At 51.5% G+C, this 15140-nt stretch overlaps 10 non-coding genes across 10 annotated transcripts; 5 read left to right on the forward strand and 5 right to left on the reverse strand.

Annotated features, from left to right (window-relative positions):
• Window positions 1-166: 166 nt before the first annotated feature.
• trnar-acg (transfer RNA arginine (anticodon ACG)) lies at window positions 167-239 on the reverse strand. The gene has a single exon. It is a non-coding gene; the product is annotated as a tRNA-Arg (tRNA).
• A 1412-nt stretch (window positions 240-1651) lies between these two features.
• Window positions 1652-1744, forward strand: trnay-gua (transfer RNA tyrosine (anticodon GUA)). Its single transcript has 2 exons — window positions 1652-1688; window positions 1709-1744. It is a non-coding gene; the product is annotated as a tRNA-Tyr (tRNA).
• A 1272-nt stretch (window positions 1745-3016) lies between these two features.
• Window positions 3017-3089, reverse strand: trnar-acg (transfer RNA arginine (anticodon ACG)). Its single transcript has one exon. It is a non-coding gene; the product is annotated as a tRNA-Arg (tRNA).
• A 1412-nt stretch (window positions 3090-4501) lies between these two features.
• Window positions 4502-4594, forward strand: trnay-gua (transfer RNA tyrosine (anticodon GUA)). The gene is made up of 2 exons: window positions 4502-4538; window positions 4559-4594. It is a non-coding gene; the product is annotated as a tRNA-Tyr (tRNA).
• A 1272-nt stretch (window positions 4595-5866) lies between these two features.
• Window positions 5867-5939, reverse strand: trnar-acg (transfer RNA arginine (anticodon ACG)). Its single transcript has one exon. It is a non-coding gene; the product is annotated as a tRNA-Arg (tRNA).
• A 1412-nt stretch (window positions 5940-7351) lies between these two features.
• Window positions 7352-7444, forward strand: trnay-gua (transfer RNA tyrosine (anticodon GUA)). The gene is made up of 2 exons: window positions 7352-7388; window positions 7409-7444. It is a non-coding gene; the product is annotated as a tRNA-Tyr (tRNA).
• Window positions 7445-10201: 2757 nt separating this feature from the next.
• trnay-gua (transfer RNA tyrosine (anticodon GUA)) lies at window positions 10202-10294 on the forward strand. Its single transcript has 2 exons — window positions 10202-10238; window positions 10259-10294. It is a non-coding gene; the product is annotated as a tRNA-Tyr (tRNA).
• Window positions 10295-11566: 1272 nt separating this feature from the next.
• Window positions 11567-11639, reverse strand: trnar-acg (transfer RNA arginine (anticodon ACG)). Its single transcript has one exon. It is a non-coding gene; the product is annotated as a tRNA-Arg (tRNA).
• Window positions 11640-13051: 1412 nt separating this feature from the next.
• trnay-gua (transfer RNA tyrosine (anticodon GUA)) lies at window positions 13052-13144 on the forward strand. The gene is made up of 2 exons: window positions 13052-13088; window positions 13109-13144. It is a non-coding gene; the product is annotated as a tRNA-Tyr (tRNA).
• Window positions 13145-14416: 1272 nt separating this feature from the next.
• Window positions 14417-14489, reverse strand: trnar-acg (transfer RNA arginine (anticodon ACG)). The gene has a single exon. It is a non-coding gene; the product is annotated as a tRNA-Arg (tRNA).
• Window positions 14490-15140: the final 651 nt, after the last annotated feature.

The following is a 15140-nucleotide window of genomic DNA, read 5'->3' on the forward strand; positions in this document are numbered from 1 at the left end:
TTGCAGCATTGCATACTTTGAGTGCGGATTGCATTGAGGAGCTTCGCATTTTGAGAGTGAAAAATGCCTACGCCGCTATGAAGGCACTTGCCCTGCAAGGAATCAGGCAGCACGGCCAGCTCGCAAGCGCAGAAAGTCACAATGCATAGTTTGTACAAAAACAGCACGAGCCAGGTAGGAGTCGAACCTACAATCTTCTGATCCGTAGTCAGACACGTTATCCATTGCGCCACTGGCCCCAAAGGCACATTTGCACTTGCAGCTCACAGTCTGCACAGCTGCGGTGTTTGCAGCTCCACGGGTGGGAATGGTCAGAGTCGCTTGGTGATCAATCAGCAAAGAGAATCACCTTCACTGCTTCCCTTCCATGCTTGAGCTTGAACAGTGGTGAAGTACACGAGCATGCAAAGCAAGGTTATCCTTAGGTTTCTGCCGCAATTCCAGCTCAAAGGTGCAGCTGCCATTTTGGAGTAAGCAGCAATTAGCCGAAGCCAGTGCTCTTAACTTGACAGGTTGCTTTGAAGGAACATGTTGTCGCCAATGCGCAGAATGTCTCCTTTGCTCTCTGAAAACACCCTGCACACAGCTGTTTCACATGTGCAGCTGCTTCTGTGCGCCAGCAGACCGTTGCTTTTTCTTTCCAAAAAGAGACTTTTTTGATAACATTTGCAAGCATACATTACATAACAGTTGAAATTTGACATGACATCAAGTGCAATACAGATCAGTTTCTCTCATTACACTACAAGAGGTGCCTCACTGTACTTGCCAGCATTTCACGTGCGACATTCTGTGGTGCGTACAAGCAGCTGCGTGGAGCAGTAACTCTTCCAAACACTCAGTACTTCCTTGGAAGAAAAAGAAGCCTCCTGTCAGTCACACAGGCTTCTCGGCTGCTCCTTCACACTGGTGGCGGTTGCTAGTTTCCGCTCACTTCGCTTGCCTTCCGTCAGCTCCAGCTCTTTTCGGCTTCTTTCATCATTTTCCTGGCTTGCGGTCCTGCAGCTGCTCGCCTGCTGGTGCTCAGACATGCTGACTGGAGCAAAGCATTGAATATGTTCTCGCAGGCGGCCAACCGGAAGCAGGATTTCCTTGCAGGCCGCAGGTCAACTAGGAGGGACACCTGCCAAGCTTCAGTGCGTCCCTCGGGACATAGTCCTGGACCTTGGAATGTGCCAATCGGCAACGCTCGGTCGTCGACAGCTCCTCGCACCGGAAGACCAGCAAAATTCGGACAGACCAAAGTGCGGCTTTCACCGCGTTGAAGTTCCTCTCGCAGCAGTTGATGCTTATCGTGGTGTGCGTCACTTGGCATTGCCAAGTCAGGACTTTCAGATAATGAGAGTGCCTACTGCGCTGAGAAGGGACTTGAGAAAGCGACGCCAAAGGTGGCGCGCCCAAGTAAGTCAGCTTGCCTGGTGTCCCGAGTCATAATGCAAAGTTTGCATAAATCTGCCAGCCAGGAAGGAGTGCACGCTATCAGCTTGCGATCCACAGACGGAAGCCTTATCCATTACACTACTCGCACAAGCTGCGGGGAGCAGCTGGCGGCTCACGGTGCCACAGTGCTGCGCCATCAATAGGCGCACAAGGCCCTGAGTGGCCAAAAGTGCATGGCGCTAAATCAGCTGCATGTGCCACAACTCCTGCCCCTTCGATAGCTCAGCTGGTAGAGCGGAGGACTGTAGAGGAAAATCAAAACACTGACATCCTTAGGTCGCTGGTTCAATTCCGGCTCGAAGGAACAACGGCCTTTTTCCACTACGTCTGCACAATGCCACAATTTGCTCGAGGCAGCACTCTAAATTTCACAAGTACACAACGCGCTCGGATCTTGCGAACAAGGCGCACCAACCCCCTTTTCCTCTCTCATAACAGCCCGCACACAGTTCTTTCACTTCTGCACTTGCACCAGCTGCTCAGCACACAGCCCTGTACCTCAAAAATACACTTCCGACACAACATTACACAACTCTTCAAATTTCACCTCCGATAAAGTGCAATGCACATCCCTTACTTTCAATACACTACATCAGCTGCCTCACTACACTTGCCGAACTAGCTTATATTTACAATGTACATTTACATTTCATCACCAACATTCTCCGCTGCCACAGCCCCAGGGCTTTTACACAGTTTCCAGCCGCTCGCTATACTATGGCGCCAGACTCTTACAGAGTGGCCTTTCCTCACGCACCCTTTTGCGTCAGCTGCCCCAAGCAGGGAGTTCTTTGAAGTAGTATGCTCAGCACTCACTAGAAAACAAAAGAAATCTTGTGTCAGTCAGACAGGGTTCTAGGCTGCACCCTGACGCTCGGGGTGGCTGCTCGTTTCCGCTCAGCTGGCTTGCCTTGCGCAAGCTCCGGCTCTTTTTGGCTTCGTCCATGGTTATTGTGGCTTGCGGTCCTGCAGCTGCTCGCCTGCTGGTGCTCGCACATGCTGATTGGAGCAAAGCATTGAATGCCTTGAGGCAGCCGGCCAAGCCGAAGCAGGATTTCCCTGCTGCTCACGGACCAAGTTGAGGGTGGTGCTGAGGAGCTCCTGCCAAACAAGCTAGGCTAACAGCCCCAACAACACCGGGGAATTACTCAAGTGGTAGAGCGCTCGCTTTGCATGCGAGAGGTAGCGGGATCGATGCCTGCATTCTCCACTTCTTTCTTAGCTCCGCTCCGCTCGGCCAGTTCTTGGCACTCAACAGTGGCGCCGGCTCTTCTTCTCCCAATTGGTTGCACCTGCTCAGCCACAAAGTGCTGAAAAGGCTTCATATCCTTTCTTGTGCTGTGGCAAGCAAGGCTTCTTGACTTTTCCACCTTGGAAAGCTGAGTTGAGTGAAGGGGAAAAGAAAAGGCTTTGCAGCATTGCATACTTTGAGTGCGGATTGCATTGAGGAGCTTCGCATTTTGAGAGTGAAAAATGCCTACGCCGCTATGAAGGCACTTGCCCTGCAAGGAATCAGGCAGCACGGCCAGCTCGCAAGCGCAGAAAGTCACAATGCATAGTTTGTACAAAAACAGCACGAGCCAGGTAGGAGTCGAACCTACAATCTTCTGATCCGTAGTCAGACACGTTATCCATTGCGCCACTGGCCCCAAAGGTACATTTGCACTTGCAGCTCACAGTCTGCACAGCTGCGGTGTTTGCAGCTCCACGGGTGGGAATGGTCAGAGTCGCTTGGTGATCAATCAGCAAAGAGAATCACCTTCACTGCTTCCCTTCCATGCTTGAGCTTGAACAGTGGTGAAGTACACGAGCATGCAAAGCAAGGTTATCCTTAGGTTTCTGCCGCAATTCCAGCTCAAAGGTGCAGCTGCCATTTTGGAGTAAGCAGCAATTAGCCGAAGCCAGTGCTCTTAACTTGACAGGTTGCTTTGAAGGAACATGTTGTCGCCAATGCGCAGAATGTCTCCTTTGCTCTCTGAAAACACCCTGCACACAGCTGTTTCACATGTGCAGCTGCTTCTGTGCGCCAGCAGACCGTTGCTTTTTCTTTCCAAAAAGAGACTTTTTTGATAACATTTGCAAGCATACATTACATAACAGTTGAAATTTGACATGACATCAAGTGCAATACAGATCAGTTTCTCTCATTACACTACAAGAGGTGCCTCACTGTACTTGCCAGCATTTCACGTGCGACATTCTGTGGTGCGTACAAGCAGCTCCGTGGAGCAGTAACTCTTCCAAACACTCAGTACTTCCTTGGAAGAAAAAGAAGCCTCCTGTCAGTCACACAGGCTTCTCGGCTGCTCCTTCACACTGGTGGCGGTTGCTAGTTTCCGCTCACTTCGCTTGCCTTCCGTCAGCTCCAGCTCTTTTCGGCTTCTTTCATCATTTTTCTGGCTTGCGGTCCTGCAGCTGCTCGCCTGCTGGTGCTCAGACATGCTGACTGGAGCAAAGCATTGAATATGTTCTCGCAGGCGGCCAACCGGAAGCAGGATTTCCTTGCAGGCCGCAGGTCAACTAGGAGGGACACCTGCCAAGCTTCAGTGCGTCCCTCGGGACATAGTCCTGGACCTTGGAATGTGCCAATCGGCAACGCTCGGTCGTCGACAGCTCCTCGCACCGGAAGACCAGCAAAATTCGGACAGACCAAAGTGCGGCTTTCACCGCGTTGAAGTTCCTCTCGCAGCAGTTGATGCTTATCGTGGTGTGCGTCACTTGGCATTGCCAAGTCAGGACTTTCAGATAATGAGAGTGCCTACTGCGCTGAGAAGGGACTTGAGAAAGCGACGCCAAAGGTGGCGCGCCCAAGTAAGTCAGCTTGCCTGGTGTCCCGAGTCATAATGCAAAGTTTGCATAAATCTGCCAGCCAGGAAGGAGTGCACGCTATCAGCTTGCGATCCACAGACGGAAGCCTTATCCATTACACTACTCGCACAAGCTGCGGGGAGCAGCTGGCGGCTCACGGTGCCACAGTGCTGCGCCATCAATAGGCGCACAAGGCCCTGAGTGGCCAAAAGTGCATGGCACTAAATCAGCTGCATGTGCCACAACTCCTGCCCCTTCGATAGCTCAGCTGGTAGAGCGGAGGACTGTAGAGGAAAATCAAAACACTGACATCCTTAGGTCGCTGGTTCAATTCCGGCTCGAAGGAACAACGGCCTTTTTCCACTACGTCTGCACAATGCCACAATTTGCTCGAGGCAGCACTCTAAATTTCACAAGTACACAACGCGCTCGGATCTTGCGAACAAGGCGCACCAACCCCCTTTTCCTCTCTCATAACAGCCCGCACACAGTTCTTTCACTTCTGCACTTGCACCTGCTGCTCAGCACACAGCCCTGTACCTCAAAAATACACTTCCGACACAACATTACACAACTCTTCAAATTTCACCTCCGATAAAGTGCAATGCACATCCCTTACTTTCAATACACTACATCAGCTGCCTCACTACACTTGCCGAACTAGCTTATATTTACAATGTACATTTACATTTCATCACCAACATTCTCCGCTGCCACAGCCCCAGGGCTTTTACACAGTTTCCAGCCGCTCGCTATACTATGGCGCCAGACTCTTACAGAGTGGCCTTTCCTCACGCACCCTTTTGCGTCAGCTGCCCCAAGCAGGGAGTTCTTTGAAGTAGTATGCTCAGCACTCACTAGAAAACAAAAGAAATCTTGTGTCAGTCAGACAGGGTTCTAGGCTGCACCCTGACGCTCGGGGTGGCTGCTCGTTTCCGCTCAGCTGGCTTGCCTTGCGCAAGCTCCGGCTCTTTTTGGCTTCGTCCATGGTTATTGTGGCTTGCGGTCCTGCAGCTGCTCGCCTGCTGGTGCTCGCACATGCTGATTGGAGCAAAGCATTGAATGCCTTGAGGCAGCCGGCCAAGCCGAAGCAGGATTTCCCTGCTGCTCACGGACCAAGTTGAGGGTGGTGCTGAGGAGCTCCTGCCAAACAAGCTAGGCTAACAGCCCCAACAACACCGGGGAATTACTCAAGTGGTAGAGCGCTCGCTTTGCATGCGAGAGGTAGCGGGATCGATGCCTGCATTCTCCACTTCTTTCTTAGCTCCGCTCCGCTCGGCCAGTTCTTGGCACTCAACAGTGGCGCCGGCTCTTCTTCTCCCAATTGGTTGCACCTGCTCAGCCACAAAGTGCTGAAAAGGCTTCATATCCTTTCTTGTGCTGTGGCAAGCAAGGCTTCTTGACTTTTCCACCTTGGAAAGCTGAGTTGAGTGAAGGGGAAAAGAAAAGGCTTTGCAGCATTGCATACTTTGAGTGCGGATTGCATTGAGGAGCTTCGCATTTTGAGAGTGAAAAATGCCTACGCCGCTATGAAGGCACTTGCCCTGCAAGGAATCAGGCAGCACGGCCAGCTCGCAAGCGCAGAAAGTCACAATGCATAGTTTGTACAAAAACAGCACGAGCCAGGTAGGAGTCGAACCTACAATCTTCTGATCCGTAGTCAGACACGTTATCCATTGCGCCACTGGCCCCAAAGGTACATTTGCACTTGCAGCTCACAGTCTGCACAGCTGCGGTGTTTGCAGCTCCACGGGTGGGAATGGTCAGAGTCGCTTGGTGATCAATCAGCAAAGAGAATCACCTTCACTGCTTCCCTTCCATGCTTGAGCTTGAACAGTGGTGAAGTACACGAGCATGCAAAGCAAGGTTATCCTTAGGTTTCTGCCGCAATTCCAGCTCAAAGGTGCAGCTGCCATTTTGGAGTAAGCAGCAATTAGCCGAAGCCAGTGCTCTTAACTTGACAGGTTGCTTTGAAGGAACATGTTGTCGCCAATGCGCAGAATGTCTCCTTTGCTCTCTGAAAACACCCTGCACACAGCTGTTTCACATGTGCAGCTGCTTCTGTGCGCCAGCAGACCGTTGCTTTTTCTTTCCAAAAAGAGACTTTTTTGATAACATTTGCAAGCATACATTACATAACAGTTGAAATTTGACATGACATCAAGTGCAATACAGATCAGTTTCTCTCATTACACTACAAGAGGTGCCTCACTGTACTTGCCAGCATTTCACGTGCGACATTCTGTGGTGCGTACAAGCAGCTCCGTGGAGCAGTAACTCTTCCAAACACTCAGTACTTCCTTGGAAGAAAAAGAAGCCTCCTGTCAGTCACACAGGCTTCTCGGCTGCTCCTTCACACTGGTGGCGGTTGCTAGTTTCCGCTCACTTCGCTTGCCTTCCGTCAGCTCCAGCTCTTTTCGGCTTCTTTCATCATTTTCCTGGCTTGCGGTCCTGCAGCTGCTCGCCTGCTGGTGCTCAGACATGCTGACTGGAGCAAAGCATTGAATATGTTCTCGCAGGCGGCCAACCGGAAGCAGGATTTCCTTGCAGGCCGCAGGTCAACTAGGAGGGACACCTGCCAAGCTTCAGTGCGTCCCTCGGGACATAGTCCTGGACCTTGGAATGTGCCAATCGGCAACGCTCGGTCGTCGACAGCTCCTCGCACCGGAAGACCAGCAAAATTCGGACAGACCAAAGTGCGGCTTTCACCGCGTTGAAGTTCCTCTCGCAGCAGTTGATGCTTATCGTGGTGTGCGTCACTTGGCATTGCCAAGTCAGGACTTTCAGATAATGAGAGTGCCTACTGCGCTGAGAAGGGACTTGAGAAAGCGACGCCAAAGGTGGCGCGCCCAAGTAAGTCAGCTTGCCTGGTGTCCCGAGTCATAATGCAAAGTTTGCATAAATCTGCCAGCCAGGAAGGAGTGCACGCTATCAGCTTGCGATCCACAGACGGAAGCCTTATCCATTACACTACTCGCACAAGCTGCGGGGAGCAGCTGGCGGCTCACGGTGCCACAGTGCTGCGCCATCAATAGGCGCACAAGGCCCTGAGTGGCCAAAAGTGCATGGCACTAAATCAGCTGCATGTGCCACAACTCCTGCCCCTTCGATAGCTCAGCTGGTAGAGCGGAGGACTGTAGAGGAAAATCAAAACACTGACATCCTTAGGTCGCTGGTTCAATTCCGGCTCGAAGGAACAACGGCCTTTTTCCACTACGTCTGCACAATGCCACAATTTGCTCGAGGCAGCACTCTAAATTTCACAAGTACACAACGCGCTCGGATCTTGCGAACAAGGCGCACCAACCCCCTTTTCCTCTCTCATAACAGCCCGCACACAGTTCTTTCACTTCTGCACTTGCACCTGCTGCTCAGCACACAGCCCTGTACCTCAAAAATACACTTCCGACACAACATTACACAACTCTTCAAATTTCACCTCCGATAAAGTGCAATGCACATCCCTTACTTTCAATACACTACATCAGCTGCCTCACTACACTTGCCGAACTAGCTTATATTTACAATGTACATTTACATTTCATCACCATCATTCTCCGCTGCCACAGCCCCAGGGCTTTTACACAGTTTCCAGCCGCTCGCTATACTATGGCGCCAGACTCTTACAGAGTGGCCTTTCCTCACGCACCCTTTTGCGTCAGCTGCCCCAAGCAGGGAGTTCTTTGAAGTAGTATGCTCAGCACTCACTAGAAAACAAAAGAAATCTTGTGTCAGTCAGACAGGGTTCTAGGCTGCACCCTGACGCTCGGGGTGGCTGCTCGTTTCCGCTCAGCTGGCTTGCCTTGCGCAAGCTCCGGCTCTTTTTGGCTTCGTCCATGGTTATTGTGGCTTGCGGTCCTGCAGCTGCTCGCCTGCTGGTGCTCGCACATGCTGATTGGAGCAAAGCATTGAATGCCTTGAGGCAGCCGGCCAAGCCGAAGCAGGATTTCCCTGCTGCTCACGGACCAAGTTGAGGGTGGTGCTGAGGAGCTCCTGCCAAACAAGCTAGGCTAACAGCCCCAACAACACCGGGGAATTACTCAAGTGGTAGAGCGCTCGCTTTGCATGCGAGAGGTAGCGGGATCGATGCCTGCATTCTCCACTTCTTTCTTAGCTCCGCTCCGCTCGGCCAGTTCTTGGCACTCAACAGTGGCGCCGGCTCTTCTTCTCCCAATTGGTTGCACCTGCTCAGCCACAAAGTGCTGAAAAGGCTTCATATCCTTTCTTGTGCTGTGGCAAGCAAGGCTTCTTGACTTTTCCACCTTGGAAAGCTGAGTTGAGTGAAGGGGAAAAGAAAAGGCTTTGCAGCATTGCATACTTTGAGTGCGGATTGCATTGAGGAGCTTCGCATTTTGAGAGTGAAAAATGCCTACGCCGCTATGAAGGCACTTGCCCTGCAAGGAATCAGGCAGCACGGCCAGCTCGCAAGCGCAGAAAGTCACAATGCATAGTTTGTACAAAAACAGCACGAGCCAGGTAGGAGTCGAACCTCCAATCTTCTGATCCGTAGTCAGACACGTTATCCATTGCGCCACTGGCCCCAAAGGTACATTTGCACTTGCAGCTCACAGTCTGCACAGCTGCGGTGTTTGCAGCTCCACGGGTGGGAATGGTCAGAGTCGCTTGGTGATCAATCAGCAAAGAGAATCACCTTCACTGCTTCCCTTCCATGCTTGAGCTTGAACAGTGGTGAAGTACACGAGCATGCAAAGCAAGGTTATCCTTAGGTTTCTGCCGCAATTCCAGCTCAAAGGTGCAGCTGCCATTTTGGAGTAAGCAGCAATTAGCCGAAGCCAGTGCTCTTAACTTGACAGGTTGCTTTGAAGGAACATGTTGTCGCCAATGCGCAGAATGTCTCCTTTGCTCTCTGAAAACACCCTGCACACAGCTGTTTCACATGTGCAGCTGCTTCTGTGCGCCAGCAGACCGTTGCTTTTTCTTTCCAAAAAGAGACTTTTTTGATAACATTTGCAAGCATACATTACATAACAGTTGAAATTTGACATGACATCAAGTGCAATACAGATCAGTTTCTCTCATTACACTACAAGAGGTGCCTCACTGTACTTGCCAGCATTTCACGTGCGACATTCTGTGGTGCGTACAAGCAGCTCCGTGGAGCAGTAACTCTTCCAAACACTCAGTACTTCCTTGGAAGAAAAAGAAGCCTCCTGTCAGTCACACAGGCTTCTCGGCTGCTCCTTCACACTGGTGGCGGTTGCTAGTTTCCGCTCACTTCGCTTGCCTTCCGTCAGCTCCAGCTCTTTTCGGCTTCTTTCATCATTTTCCTGGCTTGCGGTCCTGCAGCTGCTCGCCTGCTGGTGCTCAGACATGCTGACTGGAGCAAAGCATTGAATATGTTCTCGCAGGCGGCCAACCGGAAGCAGGATTTCCTTGCAGGCCGCAGGTCAACTAGGAGGGACACCTGCCAAGCTTCAGTGCGTCCCTCGGGACATAGTCCTGGACCTTGGAATGTGCCAATCGGCAACGCTCGGTCGTCGACAGCTCCTCGCACCGGAAGACCAGCAAAATTCGGACAGACCAAAGTGCGGCTTTCACCGCGTTGAAGTTCCTCTCGCAGCAGTTGATGCTTATCGTGGTGTGCGTCACTTGGCATTGCCAAGTCAGGACTTTCAGATAATGAGAGTGCCTACTGCGCTGAGAAGGGACTTGAGAAAGCGACGCCAAAGGTGGCGCGCCCAAGTAAGTCAGCTTGCCTGGTGTCCCGAGTCATAATGCAAAGTTTGCATAAATCTGCCAGCCAGGAAGGAGTGCACGCTATCAGCTTGCGATCCACAGACGGAAGCCTTATCCATTACACTACTCGCACAAGCTGCGGGGAGCAGCTGGCGGCTCACGGTGCCACAGTGCTGCGCCATCAATAGGCGCACAAGGCCCTGAGTGGCCAAAAGTGCATGGCACTAAATCAGCTGCATGTGCCACAACTCCTGCCCCTTCGATAGCTCAGCTGGTAGAGCGGAGGACTGTAGAGGAAAATCAAAACACTGACATCCTTAGGTCGCTGGTTCAATTCCGGCTCGAAGGAACAACGGCCTTTTTCCACTACGTCTGCACAATGCCACAATTTGCTCGAGGCAGCACTCTAAATTTCACAAGTACACAACGCGCTCGGATCTTGCGAACAAGGCGCACCAACCCCCTTTTCCTCTCTCATAACAGCCCGCACACAGTTCTTTCACTTCTGCACTTGCACCTGCTGCTCAGCACACAGCCCTGTACCTCAAAAATACACTTCCGACACAACATTACACAACTCTTCAAATTTCACCTCCGATAAAGTGCAATGCACATCCCTTACTTTCAATACACTACATCAGCTGCCTCACTACACTTGCCGAACTAGCTTATATTTACAATGTACATTTACATTTCATCACCATCATTCTCCGCTGCCACAGCCCCAGGGCTTTTACACAGTTTCCAGCCGCTCGCTATACTATGGCGCCAGACTCTTACAGAGTGGCCTTTCCTCACGCACCCTTTTGCGTCAGCTGCCCCAAGCAGGGAGTTCTTTGAAGTAGTATGCTCAGCACTCACTAGAAAACAAAAGAAATCTTGTGTCAGTCAGACAGGGTTCTAGGCTGCACCCTGACGCTCGGGGTGGCTGCTCGTTTCCGCTCAGCTGGCTTGCCTTGCGCAAGCTCCGGCTCTTTTTGGCTTCGTCCATGGTTATTGTGGCTTGCGGTCCTGCAGCTGCTCGCCTGCTGGTGCTCGCACATGCTGATTGGAGCAAAGCATTGAATGCCTTGAGGCAGCCGGCCAAGCCGAAGCAGGATTTCCCTGCTGCTCACGGACCAAGTTGAGGGTGGTGCTGAGGAGCTCCTGCCAAACAAGCTAGGCTAACAGCCCCAACAACACCGGGGAATTACTCAAGTGGTAGAGCGCTCGCTTTGCATGCGAGAGGTAGCGGGATCGATGCCTGCATTCTCCACTTCTTTCTTAGCTCCGCTCCGCTCGGCCAGTTCTTGGCACTCAACAGTGGCGCCGGCTCTTCTTCTCCCAATTGGTTGCACCTGCTCAGCCACAAAGTGCTGAAAAGGCTTCATATCCTTTCTTGTGCTGTGGCAAGCAAGGCTTCTTGACTTTTCCACCTTGGAAAGCTGAGTTGAGTGAAGGGGAAAAGAAAAGGCTTTGCAGCATTGCATACTTTGAGTGCGGATTGCATTGAGGAGCTTCGCATTTTGAGAGTGAAAAATGCCTACGCCGCTATGAAGGCACTTGCCCTGCAAGGAATCAGGCAGCACGGCCAGCTCGCAAGCGCAGAAAGTCACAATGCATAGTTTGTACAAAAACAGCACGAGCCAGGTAGGAGTCGAACCTACAATCTTCTGATCCGTAGTCAGACACGTTATCCATTGCGCCACTGGCCCCAAAGGTACATTTGCACTTGCAGCTCACAGTCTGCACAGCTGCGGTGTTTGCAGCTCCACGGGTGGGAATGGTCAGAGTCGCTTGGTGATCAATCAGCAAAGAGAATCACCTTCACTGCTTCCCTTCCATGCTTGAGCTTGAACAGTGGTGAAGTACACGAGCATGCAAAGCAAGGTTATCCTTAGGTTTCTGCCGCAATTCCAGCTCAAAGGTGCAGCTGCCATTTTGGAGTAAGCAGCAATTAGCCGAAGCCAGTGCTCTTAACTTGACAGGTTGCTTTGAAGGAACATGTTGTCGCCAATGCGCAGAATGTCTCCTTTGCTCTCTGAAAACACCCTGCACACAGCTGTTTCACATGTGCAGCTGCTTCTGTGCGCCAGCAGACCGTTGCTTTTTCTTTCCAAAAAGAGACTTTTTTGATAAAATTTGCAAGCATACATTACATAACAGTTGAAATTTGACATGACATCAAGTGCAATACAGATCAGTTTCTCTCATTACACTACAAGAGGTGCCTCACTGTACTTGCCAGCATTTCACGTGCGACATTCTGTGGTGCGTACAAGCAGCTCCGTGGAGCAGTAACTCTTCCAAACACTCAGTACTTCCTTGGAAGAAAAAGAAGCCTCCTGTCAGTCACACAGGCTTCTCGGCTGCTCCTTCACACTGGTGGCGGTTGCTAGTTTCCGCTCACTTCGCTTGCCTTCCGTCAGCTCCAGCTCTTTTCGGCTTCTTTCATCATTTTCCTGGCTTGCGGTCCTGCAGCTGCTCGCCTGCTGGTGCTCAGACATGCTGACTGGAGCAAAGCATTGAATATGTTCTCGCAGGCGGCCAACCGGAAGCAGGATTTCCTTGCAGGCCGCAGGTCAACTAGGAGGGACACCTGCCAAGCTTCAGTGCGTCCCTCGGGACATAGTCCTGGACCTTGGAATGTGCCAATCGGCAACGCTCGGTCGTCGACAGCTCCTCGCACCGGAAGACCAGCAAAATTCGGACAGACCAAAGTGCGGCTTTCACCGCGTTGAAGTTCCTCTCGCAGCAGTTGATGCTTATCGTGGTGTGCGTCACTTGGCATTGCCAAGTCAGGACTTTCAGATAATGAGAGTGCCTACTGCGCTGAGAAGGGACTTGAGAAAGCGACGCCAAAGGTGGCGCGCCCAAGTAAGTCAGCTTGCCTGGTGTCCCGAGTCATAATGCAAAGTTTGCATAAATCTGCCAGCCAGGAAGGAGTGCACGCTATCAGCTTGCGATCCACAGACGGAAGCCTTATCCATTACACTACTCGCACAAGCTGCGGGGAGCAGCTGGCGGCTCACGGTGCCACAGTGCTGCGCCATCAATAGGCGCACAAGGCCCTGAGTGGCCAAAAGTGCATGGCACTAAATCAGCTGCATGTGCCACAACTCCTGCCCCTTCGATAGCTCAGCTGGTAGAGCGGAGGACTGTAGAGGAAAATCAAAACACTGACATCCTTAGGTCGCTGGTTCAATTCCGGCTCGAAGGAACAACGGCCTTTTTCCACTACGTCTGCACAATGCCACAATTTGCTCGAGGCAGCACTCTAAATTTCACAAGTACACAACGCGCTCGGATCTTGCGAACAAGGCGCACCAACCCCCTTTTCCTCTCTCATAACAGCCCGCACACAGTTCTTTCACTTCTGCACTTGCACCTGCTGCTCAGCACACAGCCCTGTACCTCAAAAATACACTTCCGACACAACATTACACAACTCTTCAAATTTCACCTCCGATAAAGTGCAATGCACATCCCTTACTTTCAATACACTACATCAGCTGCCTCACTACACTTGCCGAACTAGCTTATATTTACAATGTACATTTACATTTCATCACCATCATTCTCCGCTGCCACAGCCCCAGGGCTTTTACACAGTTTCCAGCCGCTCGCTATACTATGGCGCCAGACTCTTACAGAGTGGCCTTTCCTCACGCACCCTTTTGCGTCAGCTGCCCCAAGCAGGGAGTTCTTTGAAGTAGTATGCTCAGCACTCACTAGAAAACAAAAGAAATCTTGTGTCAGTCAGACAGGGTTCTAGGCTGCACCCTGACGCTCGGGGTGGCTGCTCGTTTCCGCTCAGCTGGCTTGCCTTGCGCAAGCTCCGGCTCTTTTTGGCTTCGTCCATGGTTATTGTGGCTTGCGGTCCTGCAGCTGCTCGCCTGCTGGTGCTCGCACATGCTGATTGGAGCAAAGCATTGAATGCCTTGAGGCAGCCGGCCAAGCCGAAGCAGGATTTCCCTGCTGCTCACGGACCAAGTTGAGGGTGGTGCTGAGGAGCTCCTGCCAAACAAGCTAGGCTAACAGCCCCAACAACACCGGGGAATTACTCAAGTGGTAGAGCGCTCGCTTTGCATGCGAGAGGTAGCGGGATCGATGCCTGCATTCTCCACTTCTTTCTTAGCTCCGCTCCGCTCGGCCAGTTCTTGGCACTCAACAGTGGCGCCGGCTCTTCTTCTCCCAATTGGTTGCACCTGCTCAGCCACAAAGTGCTGAAAAGGCTTCATATCCTTTCTTGTGCTGTGGCAAGCAAGGCTTCTTGACTTTTCCACCTTGGAAAGCTGAGTTGAGTGAAGGGGAAAAGAAAAGGCTTTGCAGCATTGCATACTTTGAGTGCGGATTGCATTGAGGAGCTTCGCATTTTGAGAGTGAAAAATGCCTACGCCGCTATGAAGGCACTTGCCCTGCAAGGAATCAGGCAGCACGGCCAGCTCGCAAGCGCAGAAAGTCACAATGCATAGTTTGTACAAAAACAGCACGAGCCAGGTAGGAGTCGAACCTACAATCTTCTGATCCGTAGTCAGACACGTTATCCATTGCGCCACTGGCCCCAAAGGTACATTTGCACTTGCAGCTCACAGTCTGCACAGCTGCGGTGTTTGCAGCTCCACGGGTGGGAATGGTCAGAGTCGCTTGGTGATCAATCAGCAAAGAGAATCACCTTCACTGCTTCCCTTCCATGCTTGAGCTTGAACAGTGGTGAAGTACACGAGCATGCAAAGCAAGGTTATCCTTAGGTTTCTGCCGCAATTCCAGCTCAAAGGTGCAGCTGCCATTTTGGAGTAAGCAGCAATTAGCCGAAGCCAGTGCTCTTAACTTGACAGGTTGCTTTGAAGGAACATGTTGTCGCCAATGCGCAGAATGTCTCCTTTGCTCTCTGAAAACACCCTGCACACAGCTGTTTCACATGTGCAGCTGCTTCTGTGCGCCAGCAGACCGTTGCTTTTTCTTTCCAAAAAGAGACTTTTTTGATAACATTTGCAAGCATACATTACATAACAGTTGAAATTTGACATGACATCAAGTGCAATACAGATCAGTTTCTCTCATTACACTACAAGAGGTGCCTCACTGTACTTGCCAGCATTTCACGTGCGACATTCTGTGGTGCGTACAAGCAGCTCCGTGGAGCAGTAACTCTTCCAAACACTCAGTACTTCCTTGGAAGAAAAAGAAGCCTCCTGTCAGTCACACAGGCTTCT

The sequence above is a fragment of the Heterodontus francisci genome, chromosome 5 (assembly GCF_036365525.1).
Source record: "Heterodontus francisci isolate sHetFra1 chromosome 5, sHetFra1.hap1, whole genome shotgun sequence".
Classification (NCBI taxonomy): Eukaryota; Metazoa; Chordata; class Chondrichthyes; order Heterodontiformes; family Heterodontidae; genus Heterodontus; species Heterodontus francisci.